Source organism: Cupressus sempervirens, chromosome 9 (assembly GCF_028749045.1).
Source record: "Cupressus sempervirens isolate cs-2001-9-10 chromosome 9, ASM2874904v1, whole genome shotgun sequence".
NCBI lineage: Eukaryota > Viridiplantae > Streptophyta > Pinopsida > Cupressales > Cupressaceae > Cupressus > Cupressus sempervirens.
In genome coordinates this window covers 59,169,557-59,184,647 of record NC_143126.1, presented here as the reverse complement: position 1 = coordinate 59,184,647, position 15,091 = coordinate 59,169,557, and the positions used below count along the sequence as shown (strand labels likewise).

Here is a 15,091-nt window from a genome sequence, read left to right as displayed (position 1 = left end):
TGCTTTCAGAAGTGTAGAGTTGATCATTTTGTTGCTTTCTTTTGATATATTGATTTTGTCAATATTTTTCACTTTTGACAAATCCATTTGAAGACTGGTAACTTGTATATCATTACAATTTATTACATTTTGTGGTGGATTATTATTTGTACCCAAGGGAATAATAGCCATGAAGTTCATCATTTCATTGTTTGGATCATATGTTGGAAATATTTTGTTAGTAGATCCTGACATTCGGCAACTGCATCACTTTTCAAAGTCTTCATAATTTGACTATTTCTTTCGCTTGTCTCTTCAAACTTTGATGCAAATTCATTCAAACTAAAATCTGGGTTTTCTGACACAATTGAGTGTTTGAAAGGTGAATTATCAACTGTATCGTTGAATTTTGATGCTCCTCCATCTCCAGTAAAACTTACTCCACCTACAACTGTATTTTGAGGATTGCCAACATATTGAAGATGGCCTGTTCCAAATCCTGGCATTTCAGGACTATTTTTAGGGTTTTGTACAGAAGCCACTGGTGCATACATTGCTGAAGTAACCGCTGAAATTTCTTGTGGTGTAATTGTCATAAATTTTTTCTTTTTTGCACAAGGTTCATCCATGCTAGTGCTAGTGTCAATGCCAGTGCCAGTGGGATACACTACAATTGGATTTGAAGATTTAACAAATAATGTGTTGGAATGACCTTCAGAAGCAGAAGTATAATGTTTTTTGCCCTTTTTAGATGAATCATCTTCAATCTCAGAGCTTGTAATGATTGGTTTACTTCCTCTTTTGGTTGGGTCTGGTACTAGAACTGGATTCCAAATCCCATCACCACTTGCACCAATGGGCCCTATACCTGCATAACCCATTTTTCGTATCATAGTTGCTCCTTTACCATATGTTTGTTTAGTAGAATCACTCATTTGAAGTTTAATAATATCTCTACCCCTGGTTGACCTAGAATCCTCAATACCTTGAATGTCAACATCAGACTAGAGGTCCTCCTATCTTTGAATATCACTGTCACTGCAAATCTCAAGTTGATATAGTACAATTGGGTACTCTTTATACCAATAAGTGCTGAAAAGGTCATCCTCATCAATTTCCTCAAAATTTTCTGATGTCTTTGGTTCACCCAAATTTTGCCTCATTTTCCAAAACTCAGTTATCTTGGTTTGACACCACATTTCAGATATGCATGCCTCTTTAATTGCCTTTGGCATAGACTTCTTAAAAGTTTCAGGTGCTTTCTCATAGAAATTTAAGTATGTCAGAGGCCCTGATTTGTGTGACTCTGATATGTACAATGTCATAATTTGGGATGACAATTGTTGCATTGAAATATTATTCTCTGGTGCATGTTTCTCCATCTCTTTCTTAACCTCATCCCACGAATCCTTATTTTTTAAACTTTTTTATCAATGGCATCTCCTGGTGTTAATATTTGCTTGCACAGTTCTCATTGGCAATAAGTCTTGTTTTTATTATGTTCAGTGGATCATAATTCCAGTGACTAACAAAATTAAAAAAAAAAAAAGTTACCAATTCATTTGCCACTTTGAAAGCCTTTCTCTCAAATGTGAGGCCTCCAATTCCAAAAGGCAAGGAAGGAAATATCATTTTCTTTTGTTGTCCATTGAAAAGTTCATCTGTGCTCTCCATCTACCTTACATATTCCAGTGCAAAAACCCTTTCTGTAACATGCATTAGAAATTTGCAGGGTTCAACCGCTAAATTGTAAAACCTTAAGACAATGTACTCTTCCATGAAGAACCAATCAGCTAATTGAATCTAACTTCCCAATTGAATGCAATCTTTACAAGACATAGGAAATGTAGGCATTGTAGTACCTATGATTTTTTGGTAAATAAGTGCCAAAAAGAAGTCTACAAAATGGTTGTAGTTTTTATTGTTGGCAGTCATCCTCATCTTATGTGTCCACTCATATACTGGACTTGGTGTCTCTGATTTCTTCTAGGTTTTCTCATCAAACTTATAGACCTCAATATCAAGCTTGTTGTTCTCTATCTCAACTATTGGGCGATGCTTTGATAAAAGAAGGTAGCACAAGTAACTTGTGAACCAAAATGTCTTCATCTTGCCTATAGTTGTACTTTGTTTAATCATTAGTAATTGTTGTTGCATAGATTCAACAATGTACCAAACAAAATCATATCTTACTACTACATTATCAACTGACTGACCCCGACAATGGATATTATAAATCATTTCAAGAACACTGGCCCCCACTTCCTTGTTACTGTCCAATCCTAGGCAAAATAATAACAAAGAAATAGTATTCTGAACCCATGGCACAAAAATATCATACTGATAAGGAGGCTTATGGTCTTTGTCCAGTGTAACAGTAACACTACTAGTGGATGCTGAGGATATTAAACCCTTGATATATGAATCTTGAAAACTTCTTTCTAGCTTGTCATAAGCCTGAGCTAGTTTATCCAAGTCAATGCGCTCATTAGAGCTTTCTGTTCTAAACCCTAACCCTAGGTCTAACAGAGTGAAAAATTTAGTCTCGTTTATTGATAAAATTTCCTCCTGAGTGTTTTGGTTTATAATTGCCTTTCTATTTTCATCATAATTTTGAGTGCATAGGATTACAATTTTAGGGCAAGGGAGTAATTCGAGTACAACGAGGTTTGCTAATCTAGTAACCAAAGTAGCTAATTTATTTGTATATGCACCAATACTGCTGTTATATTTTTAATAAATTCTCTCCTTCTAGGGATCTTTCCCTTTACTAAACAATGAATGTCTAATTGCCATGATTTTAGAATCTCCATGGATTATAGGATAAAAAATATCATGACATTCATCGCTGAAACTTGGGATTTGTCGCACTTCTCTGAGTTGTATAATGGTGTTCTTTTCTTTTATACGTGCACTCGTTTGGGAGATTTTGACTTTTTTTTTCCCATGCCTGGCTGCTATGGGTTATTAGACTTTAGATCCTATTCAAAATAATTATAAAGTGTAAAGCTAAGACAATTAAAATCAAGATTTATATTGCTGCAAATTGCAATGTAATTTTTTTGAAAAAAATTAAATACCTAGAATTGAGATTGGATAATGGGCGTTGTTGTCTGATACCTAAGTTTCACACTTTCAGTCTTCAGAAATCAAAACACAACTGCCGATCTTTGAAAATTTAAAATTTGAAAACCCTATGGCTATTCTATCGAAATCTCGTCTTACATTCCAAAACTCTCAACTTCATACTCTAAAAACGTAATACTTGAAGTTTAATAGTTAAAATGAAAGTAAAAAGAAATTAATGGTTTTAACTTTTATGTACAATGTACATCTAACCATAATAAATTGTCAAGACTCAAAATCAATATTAAATAATGTAGTGATGTACATAAATTACACGTGTCATGATTTCGGATGCATCTTGGCAGATGGGAAAGCATTCTCCAAATCGGCCCGAAATTCATCTCGAGCCATCGATCTATACTTATAGACTATCAAATGGTTATTAAATTTATTATTGTTATTATATTATATTATTTAATATAATATTATATATAATATTATTTATATTATATTAAATAATATAATATAATGATAATAATAATGACCATCTCAATCTGATAGATCGAGATTCATCTTAGGCCGTCGATGACTCGATGGTTCTTCTTCTTCTTATTATTAAATTTATATAATGTAATAATAATAATAATAATGACTTGACTCATCGACTCATTGACAGAATTATTATTATTATTATTTATATAATATTATGTCCACATAATATTATATAAATATTAATAATAATAATATTTATATTTATATTATATAAATATTAATAATCACATAATATTATATAAATATTATTATCATTATTATTATTATAATAAATATTATTATTATATAAATAATAATAATAATAATTTCGTCGATGACTCGAGTCATTATTATTATTATTATATAAATATTATATGTTATAATTATTTATACTATAATATAATATAATATAATTATAGCCATATGATATAATCTTAACCATATAGTAAAATATAAATATAACCATGTAATATAATATAATAATAATAATAATAAATTTAATAAAATATATAATGACCATCTCAGACAGTAGACTCAATCTGATAGATCGACGACCCAAGATGAATTTAGGGCTGATTTGGGGAATGCTTTCCCATCTGCCTCGATTAATCTGAAATCGTGACACATTTCACATAATCCACGATTATTTGAGATGGTCATACTCATTGTTATTATTATTATATTATATAAATATTATATGGTTATAAATTATAATTATATTATAGTATAGTATAATTAATTATATTATATGTATATGATATGGTTATAATTACAATTTAAAAATATAATTGCAAATGCTCTATTTTATTCATATTTATTATTTAGTTTCAAAATTAAAATATAATATAGTTATAATATCTATAAATTATTAAAATTTAACATATATTGAAAATTTTGATACTTGTTTATAAACTATTCTTCATCATTTAAAAGATTTCATAATGAAAAAAAAAGTTAGAAATAGGTGACAAGATAGGTATGAAATAAAAATTTGACACATAAATTTGAATCAAACTTACAAAGTCATAGATGAAGAAGAACAACGATTTGAGAAGCCAAAAACTATTGTTTTCATTGATAATATTTTAGACTGTACAATGTACATAATACTGATTCATAGCTTACATATTCAAAATAGTTGATTAAATCCCTAATCAGCCCGGTTTTACTATTTCGTAATTTACAAAAAAGGTCAGGGCCCAATCCAAAGAAAAATATAGATATCTTGAAAACATTTTTTTGGCAAATTTTTGCCCTAATCAAAACATTTTTTTTCCCCTAAAGGGCCAAGGGAACAGGGAACCAGGGAACTAGGGAGGCTGGAAGCATGAGCGAGCTGAGGGGCTGAGGGATTGAAGCCTTTAGTCAGAAAGGTCTTCAATTTCGTCCATGAGGAATCTATTGGAGAAGATGATGTTACTGAACTCATCCAGCCATGTGAAGTTTGTCTCGCTGACATCATCATCCAACAACAACCATTTCTGGAAAAAATCCCTTCCAAGCCCCGCCCACTTTCGATGGCGAGTCAGTTGCCATTCGTTCATGCTGAGCAAGAAAAGATGCTTATGTATAATGCACTTTATGCCTTCCACCCAACACTTGTCTGCTACATCTACAAAAGGGATGCCAATACTTGGCCCTGGTAACTGCTCGACCAATACAATAATTTTGACATCATCTTCTAAATTTTTTTTTCTTAAAAATGTTATGCAGAAGCATCAACATGTCTATTTTCCTACCTCTAAGGTCAAGAAGAGACACGAGGAAGCAGGAGGTAATATCTATGGACACACGGTACCTCTTATCATTTCTCAAGAATTTATGGCTGAGTACCATGCATATAGCATGGTGGATAAAAAGACTTTGGCCATCTACCTTCCAAACCATGGCAAGGACATCATCAAAAAATTTGCGCAAAAAGGGCTTTTGCAGAGCCATATTAGTGCATTTCAGGCGAATTGGCATATCCATGACTACGATTCAAGAAACTAAAAAGTCTGCAAAGTGCAACTACAAACCAAATTTAGATTAAAGAAATTAGAATATGAGAAATGATATTGAAAGAGGAATTGAAGAGCCTATTTAATGGTAGACTGCAGTTGCATCTGATTCTTCGGCTTTCGTGATCTTCCATATCTTATCTTTTTGTATTCCTATTAATTTTCAAGTTTGTGAAATGCCAAAATGTGCTGACATTAATGTCAAATAGTCAATAGTGTCTAACATGATTAATGATTTCCATGTAAAATTTTCCACGTGTCTCCATTCCGAAAAATTATGTGCGACTCCAAGTCTTTACAAGCGAGTGGCCCTAAGATGCATCTACTATCGTTGATCTCTAACTAATAGATGGTCAATAAAACTATTGTATTTACTATTAACGTAACAAAAGTGATGATAGTCGACTTGGTAATTGTGACACTGACATAATGATGTTATGACATTATTAATAACACACCTAACACCGTACACAAGTTGAAACTTGAAAGTGACTACTCAGCAGTCAGTACAGTCACTACCCAATACATGTGCAAATTCCGCTTTCAGATTAAACAATTTTTCAATTTACCATTAAAGATTAGCCAAGACCATTATTATTCATTTTCCTGCAAAACAAGTAATTCACCTCTGACATTATTAATTTATTTTTGGCAATGGAAAAAATAGCCATCATTTATATATCTGTCAATGAAAACAAATATTAATTCACCATATTTAAAATAATTTTTGCTAGGGCAAGAAAAAAATCACCAAGATATAATATTTTATTTCCCTGTATGGAACAAAAAAATCGCCCTTGATATTAAAATTTTCCTGCCCCCAAGATGTTGGATTTGCCAGCATTTTAGATTTTTTTTTAGGAGGGATTTCTTAAAGTTATCCCTGACAAATAGCAATCAAGCAAGTTGAATTATCCACACTTTTGAGAAATTTTGAAAATTCTTTTAATAATGCATCATCACTTTTTGCCAAACATTGTGATGTTTCTAGTTTTACTAAAGAAATAAAGGATAAGATAAATAAGATTGACATTGATATGCAATCAAGTGCATCCAAGATAAAGGTGGACTCCTCCTCCACAACCTCCCATCACACCAAAATCAGATATTTGGCAAATGTGCAGGCAGAACTATTGAGAGAGGAAGCAAGGATCTAGTCTACACTAATAGACATCCAAAATATGATCCTTCCTATCATGGATACAATGTAGAAACATATTTCTCATTGCAAAACATTGATCCAAGATTAGAACTTCTCAGTGGCTGATCACATGATTCAATTATCAATAGAAGCTCAAATTGCTCTCTCCACATGTCAAATTTTGCAACAGACTTGGGATAGTACTTTTGCCACCATCCTTAAGGTACATCAAGATTTTCTATCTCACTTTTGTGTAGTCATATAAACTATATATGTATTCCTTTGGCATTATTGTCAAAAAGGGGGAGAGATTCAACATAATAAATGAGAAGAGTTATCATTATAAGTGAAAGGGGGAGCTAGCACTCAATAGAGTTAGCATGTGTATATAAGTATCTTTATATATACATTATAAGTCATCGAGAAGATATATATAAATGTATATGCAACAGTTCTACAAACATCAATTTTTTTATAAAAAAACCAAAATTCATTGAGTCAGGTTATGTACATATGTTTTGGCTTATACGTGTTTTGTCACTAATGCCAAAGGGGGAGATTGTTGGCATTAAGTTATTATTGCCATTAGTGAAAACACTTATCTATATCAATTTCAACCGAGCTTCACAGTTTACACTGAGCATCTCAGTATCTATGGAGCAGTTAAAGTGTGTCATGGGAATCCAGTGCAAATCAAGCATTGGAAGATGCAATGTTTACCAAGTGATGAAAGTTTAATGTTTACTAATTAATGAAAGTGTAATGTTTACCGAGTGATGAAAGTGTAATGTTTATCAAGTAATGAAAGTGTAGTGTCTACCAAGTGAAATCAAGGTAAATGAAGGATTCAGTTCTTACCGAGTAACACTATATCTACTGAGTCACTAGTGGTTACCAAGTTCAGAACTATGTTGAGTGATTAGTATGGACCAAGCCTTCACTTCTATCGAGTGCATGACGATGCTAAGTAATGTAGTGGATGCCAAGTATTAGAAGGTCACTGAGTCAGTTCAGTGAACCTGAGTTATTTACTATTGGGCCAACTCAATAATGTTTTGTTCACTTGTGTTTTAGCCGACCTTGCAATTATAATTATTGGAATGATATCTATGTAATGTATTATATCATTTACAATGTATGCATGTGAGTATCAAGGAATAGACATGTAATGTTTTGAGAAGAATAAATGCGAATCAACAGCAGAGTAGAATATTCAGCAAGGTCTACAAGGAGTAGTAAAGATTCATTAATCACAAGAGGTGATCTATACTTCAAGGATCTAATCAGCAATCAAGTTTGTAAGTAGATCCACTATTTCATCCTAATAGGTGAATTAGTTTTGTAAATCCTTTAACAAGGTAGACTTAATAGTCTTTGTATAAATCTCCTAACATAGTGCATACTTCAATGTATGTTTGTAAATTCTCTAACATGGTAAAACTAGTAGTCCTTTGTGCTCCTAATAGGGCAGATCATCAGAAGTGGTCAATGTAAGCCTTAACAGGCCAACTTTATACAGTAGTATTGAAGTTTTGTGGTTATCATCCCCACCCTAGTTTTACTTTTTATTTGGAAGGTTTTTGGGTTACCAAATCACTGTGTACATGTGTTATGGATGTTTGAGCTCTCATATATATAGTAGATTAGATGAATGAATGATGAATAGTATATATGATTAAAGTACTAAATTTTTTTAAAGTTTTGAAGTTACTGATTCACCCCTCCCCTCTCAACAACCTATCATATCTTGAATATTTCTAACAAAACATGCATTAGCTCTATATGAGCAGTAACTCACAATGAACTAAAGAGAAAATAGGCTCATCTAGTTTCCAAAGATGCATGGAAGATTATGCACATTTTCTCAAGTTAATAAATCAGTACAGATTATAAAAATGCACTTATTTCTTTCATATATGCATTTAAATCCTCCATTCGATACAACATTCCAAAAGTTTGGGCCTATTTTGTATTTTTGGAAAGTTTGCAAACTTATCATTGGGTTCATCCCTATTAAGAGGGTCAATATGGAATCTAGAAACACCATCAATAATAATCTTAGTAGGACCACCCTTAGAAGTGGAAAATTTTGGTAGGCCACATGTCATTGCCTCAATTATAGTAAGTCCAAAATCCTCATAAAGAGTAGGATGCACTTGAAAAATAAATTGATTATATTAGATCACCCAAAAGAGTAATCCTAGTGTTCACAAAAAATATCTAGCATAAAGGTTGCTTCATAAAATAAAAGCATTATTAGATTATTTGGAATAATCACATTATGAAATTTTTGGTTTCTTTTCTTTTCTTTTTCTTTTTGTATATTTAGAGAATTCCTCTTACTAAAGCCAAGATGTTCTTTAGTATTTCTATTTCTAATTTGGCATATGACCTTTTTAACATAAAGTGCAACTTCCCTTCAACTTACATGTCCCAAAAGAGAAGTGAGTGTTTATTGTGTCAAAGTATAGCTTTTGTGGGAGTGACTATCCAAATTAGGGGGCATAAACTATTTAAATTTGCTGAAATTGTAAATCCTAGTGATTCTTAACCCGTATAAAAAAATATAACTTAGACTATGAAAATCAAGAAGAGTTGCATTCGATGATGAAGAGGGTCCAAATTGTTTGTAAATGTAGCTCCCAAAAGCACATAAACATGGGATTCTTAGTTCACCAATGGTTGAAGCTATGTTGGTTGGTAGGAAATGACAAAATCATAGCTCAAGAGTACCATGGCCTTCTTTTCAAGTGATGGATCCTAATCATAATTTTTTTTTTCTTTGGGATTGTATAACATATAAGTAGGGGTTTTATAGCATCAAATCACCATTTCTAGAACTTCGGTTATTGATATTGCATGGTAATTTGTGAAAACATGTGTGAAGCATGAATATCAGAATTGTCTTTTACAAATATAGTTGTGTGAGTTTAATTTTACTATATCATCCTATTATAACAACACACCTGTATAAAAGTGCCCTTTGTATTTGCTATGTATCGGTAAAGATCTCCATTCTTCACTCTATTAGTCTGAGCACATATCCACCTAAATTTACCATTTAAATTATACTACTTAATAAGGCAATGCATTTTTTCAATTTCTTCCATCTTTTGATTTTAAGGGGTCAATAAAACTATCAACTATAACAAGATTCACCAAGTTCCTCAGTCTATTGTCCTTTCCAAACCACTCTTATAGACCTATCATATTTGTCACTCTATCCAGTCTTTCCATGGAGAAGATGATTGGCTTCTTTTTGTCACTGAGAGAACCTCTGTATCATTGGGAAAAGAAAAATTTTCACTAATATTTTTTAAAGGTATAGAAGTGGAAAACACATATGAGCTAATTTATGGTCAATAGTTTTTTTTTTTTTTTTAATGTTGTACAACATAGGGTTTTATATGGCATTTCCCCCCCCCAATTGGATAATGCTTTTGACTATTGCCTATTCTTGAGTATATGATAGCATACACCAAAGGAAACATAAATAAATCTTACATGTGGGCATCATTTTTCTCTAGGTTATACAAGAGCTCTTCAATAGATTCATGGAAAGAAGTAATACACTAATGATTTTTTGTATAAAGAAATTAGAAGCTCATATATACTCTAGGGGATATAATATTGAATATGGGATTGAAAACATCAATACTAGAAACTACTTGATATTCACCAGATAGTGTGAAGGCTCAATGGCTTTCATATTGACCAATGGTCTCTTTGCTACATCAGCCACAAAATGAGAGTTTGAAAAATTTTAATCAATAATGAAACAATTATTTTCTCCAAACTATACATAAAAAACAAAGTGGGTGTTATGAACTTCCTAATAAATCTCAAGTTTAATCTCAAGGCAATCCACACAAAGAAGTGCTTAACCCAAGTTTAAACATATCAATGTGGTCTTTATTCACATGTTTTTTCCTTTGAATTATATGATAATATTTCATAATATGATTTTCCTCATATGATGGGAAACAATTCAAATTTTAGTGGTAAACAATAATATTTATCAGATTTTTAATGAAACATTCAAAACATTGAAAGGAAATTGGAAATATTTTTGAATTTTCACTATGTAATATTGAGAATTTGATATTGATAATATTTATAGAGACTTACTGACATGTTATTGATCCTTACTATTTTTCATAAAGATGATCATTATCCATGAAATTAAACAATCTTATATTTATAAAATATGAGATGCTCAAAGAAAATAGATAAAAAGTAGCAAACTAGACGTTCATACAATGTCTTGGTATGTACTTGTAATGATGAAATCAACATGATTGAAGGGAGGAACTAATGGTTCTATCAAGGTTAGTGGCTCCCCATATTTTTATTCTTTGATGGATCTTCCTTTTGGGGAAAGGGTATATCTACAACCTTCAATTTTGGAATAAAATATAGCAAACTAGGTAGTTTTGTAGATTAAACCCAGAAACTAGCTCACAAGATTTAAATTGTATCAAGAGGTCTTCAATCAAAATATAACACTAGATATGCTTGGAATAGGATGAGTTGAGCTTGGGGTAAAACTAATGGCATTTTTTCCAAGGATGCTTCTAAACAACTACCTAAAGTAGGTGATTCTATAGGGAACATGCATCGTGGCAATTTTGGAGGGAAGCCCAACATAAATGTTGCAAAAAAAAAACCCAGGAATTATTCTCTAAAGGCCACGTGTAAGTTTCATAGTATATCTTATGATTATTTTATTTATATGTCATATGCATTTTCTACATTTTAGAATATGCATAAAATACACTAAAAATACACTAAACAATGAACCATATCATAGTATGATAGAGACTTCATCACCATTGAAGTGTAGATTACAATTACTCTTTTATTACGATAGATGGTCCTTTTCTTGATGGTGTAAAGATCTCAACTTCAAATTGTCATTTTTTGGGTGATTTCTAGAAACAATCCCACAATGTTTTAAAGAAGAAACTCCCAAATAGAGTAGTACATAGTCTCCTAAGAAACCTAAGTGAGCACCTATCTATAATAGTAGTATAGAATGCACTATATCATCATAGGAAATAAAATTTCTAATTGAGAATCATTTAGGGAATTAAAAATTGAGATCCAATCACTTCGAAAAATGGAACACCCAATTTTCCTTCAAGAGTAGAGGAATTAAGCACATAATTTCTATGGTTAAGAATACACAATGAATTTCATCATAGGAAAGATGTGTAACAAACTTGTGTACTGAGATAGGAATGATGAGTTCATTTGGAGGGTCACCTTGTCTAGAGATTTCTCAGTTAAATATAGCTACATGCTTATGTCTGATAAATCTCTTGAACCTAATGACTGGGGAAATGTTTGGTTTAACCATTTAGTCCCAAAAATTAACATCTTCTAGTGGACCACTATCCATGGGAAATTTCTCACTATTGACATTCCAATTACTTAATAGATTCTATATGTGTAAGAGGGAGGAAGGGAGCATCAACCACCTATTTCTACACTATAGATTTGCTTCTAAGGTGTGGGGAAAAATCCTCTAAAAGTTTGAGGTGAACTGGGTGTTCAATGTGGAGGTGGGGCATTTGGTGAACCAGTAGGGCCCCTTTACCAACCCTTGCTTATCAACTTGTGGAAGATTATTCTCCCCCAGGTGTGCTAGGGTATTTGGAAGGAGAAAAATAAAAAGGTTTTCAGAAATGAGGAGAGGGAGGTGAAGTTCATGGTTGATATTGTCTCTAAATTGATAATTGATAACATTAGATGCAGCAATAGGAGAAAGCCAATGTCCCCCCCTTCTACCCTCGAGATAAGAATTGTAAAGTGCTAATTTTTGATGGATGGGATCATGGAGATTGAAAACTCTAATCTTATGGCTAGAAAGAGAACTCAATGGAAACCTCCACCAGATAATTGGGTCAAACTTCATTTCAATGGTGCTGCCAGAAAGGAGGGTTCAATGGGAGGAGGGATTGTTAGAGACTATAAGGAAAGCTTTTTGTTGGCTTATGTTAGTTCATTGGAGAAAGTTTCAAATAATGTTGCAAAAGTGATGGCTCTATACTAGGGTTTAAAATTTGTATTGAGTGTGAGATGGCGAGATGTACAAGTTGAAGGCAATTCCAAAGTCATCATTGAGATATTTAAAGGCATATGTGGGAGGGATGAGCTATCAAAAGTATTATTAATGATATCAAGTACCTATTATCCACCCTCAATAGATTTGATTTGAATCACATTTTTTGGGAGGGAAATAGTGCTAACGATGGCGTGGCGGTGGTTGGCCTAAAACTGGAAGGGCTAAGAGGTTGGAGGAATTTGAATGCGTTGCCAAATTTGGTGAGGGAGTTGGTTAATAAGGGAAAAAATAATGATGAATCGTAGCTAGTTAATTGTAATGCCATTGAGTTGGCAAGGTTGAAACATGCTTGATGCTTATGTGGTAAGAAGAAAAGACTTGAGTATAGGTAATAATTATTACTCATGGTTCAAAAATTGGAAGTTTGAGATGGGGGATTTTTTATTCATTTCCCTTTATGGATCATTGTACACTGTGTAAAAAAAAAAAGATTTATATTTTATAGATTTGTAGCATGTTGGGAATGATGGAAGCAATTGGAGGAAAGATCATGGTGGCCAACTTGTGATCTTTCTCACCAATTTGGTAGGTTCCATTATTACTATGAAATGTAATTATAATCTCCATTTATGGGTTTATCTTTCTAAGAGTGAAGTATTTTTTAGGGCCTCGGCTTTGAATAGAGAGAGCGAAGAGGAAAAAATTATAGAGATGGGAGGTGATCTGTTGCGCATTGAATTGGCTATGATCGATGATAGTGTGAGGAAGTCCTTCCTCTAGTACATTCTGAGAGAGGTCTTTTTTGTTCCTTTCATGGAGACCCTTAATGGTCATGATGAGAATTGCTCTATGTAGTTTGTAAACTCATGGGATAATAGCAAGGTGACCATTATTGGTATCTCTTTTCATGTTTTGGAAGAGGTGATTGCCATGGAAATGAGGGGAAGAAAATGGCATAAGGTGACATGGGTAACTGATGAAACTAGTTTGCAATGATTCTTTGAGGACGGTGAGGAATTGGTTTGGCACAAAGGGTGATTTATGAGGGAGAAGCTAGTTTGTCAGATTCTGATGAAATATCCAACTCTGGAAGAAAGGTATAGAGTTTGCTAGTACTACCATTGTCCTCTTCTTAATCATTTTAGACATCGTGATTTTATTTCAATTCCCTTCTTCCTTCTACATGATCTTGAAGATTCTATTGTGGATGTGAGAGATAAAATGAGAAGGGGGGTTAATTGTACTATTCTACATCAGGGTCTTATTTTTAGGTTGTACTAATTTCACCTTGCCTATGTCCCCCTTAGGATTATGAAAGTTGATATTCCTATTCACGTGAACCCCAGGTACCAAATGGACCCCCTTTCAATTACTGGCCCTAGAGCCCCCACCCCTTAGCCCTCTTCCAGTGGGTCCCTAATTAATCCTTCCCACAAGGGAAAAAAAGGAAAAGGTAAGGAGAAAATACAAATAGAGTTGGAGGATGAGGAGAGAGGGGGAAGGAGGAGGTCAAGGAGGTTGGCTAAGTCTTAGGCTAAGAGGAAGTTAAGGGAGGGAGCCTCAGAGGAGGAGGAATCCGTCTCTGAGGATTTGAGCAGCCACAAAAAAGAATGAAGGAGAAAATTGTTAACTTTGGTAAGGGAGGTATAGAGGGGGTTGAAGAAGAGATTTTTGATTCCCCTAGGTCAATCTTGGGTAATGGCAAGGAGAATAAAGAGGTGTTGCATGTCTCGATGATAGTCATGCATGGTTGTGTGGACCTAACTAAAGATCAATTCCCTAAAATGATGGACATGATACACTATTACAATCTCCTCCCCTATTAAGGTAGGATCTAAAAAGGCCACTAACCCCCTTATTGTGTAGGATATGCAGGCTAGCATACATGGTCATCCAGGTACTTCAAATAAGGCTGGCAATGAGTTGTGGGAAAGAATTCAGGCACTGGAGGAAAGAATAGGACTATTAACCAAGTTTAGAGTTAAAGTCACTCATGTGGCAGCCAACACTCTTTGTCTATTGGGGGAAGCTAAAGGGGACCTACCCAGGGAGGACTCCATGCTACTTTATGACTTCCCAATGGAAGACTGGGTGAATGTCCTCCTGGAGAAAAAGGAGGTCAAGAAATCTTCAGGGTTGCCCCCTGCCCTTCATTTTTTCTCCAAGCTATTTATCTGTTGGTTTAAAACTTTTTTGGTTTTAAGGCTGTCATGCCTTTATTTTTGTTAAGTGACTTTTGTTGGTTAATAGGCATTTTGTTTATACCCTATACTTATCTCTATAATTTTAATATTTACGTATGTTTCT

At 33.3% G+C, this 15,091-nt stretch overlaps 1 pseudogene; it reads right to left on the bottom strand.

Moving 5' to 3' along the window:
* The window catches only part of LOC149537629 (sucrose synthase 2-like), a 33,722-nt pseudogene extending 18,878 nt beyond the window's left edge, over positions 1-14,844 (bottom strand).
* Positions 14,845-15,091: the final 247 nt, after the last annotated feature.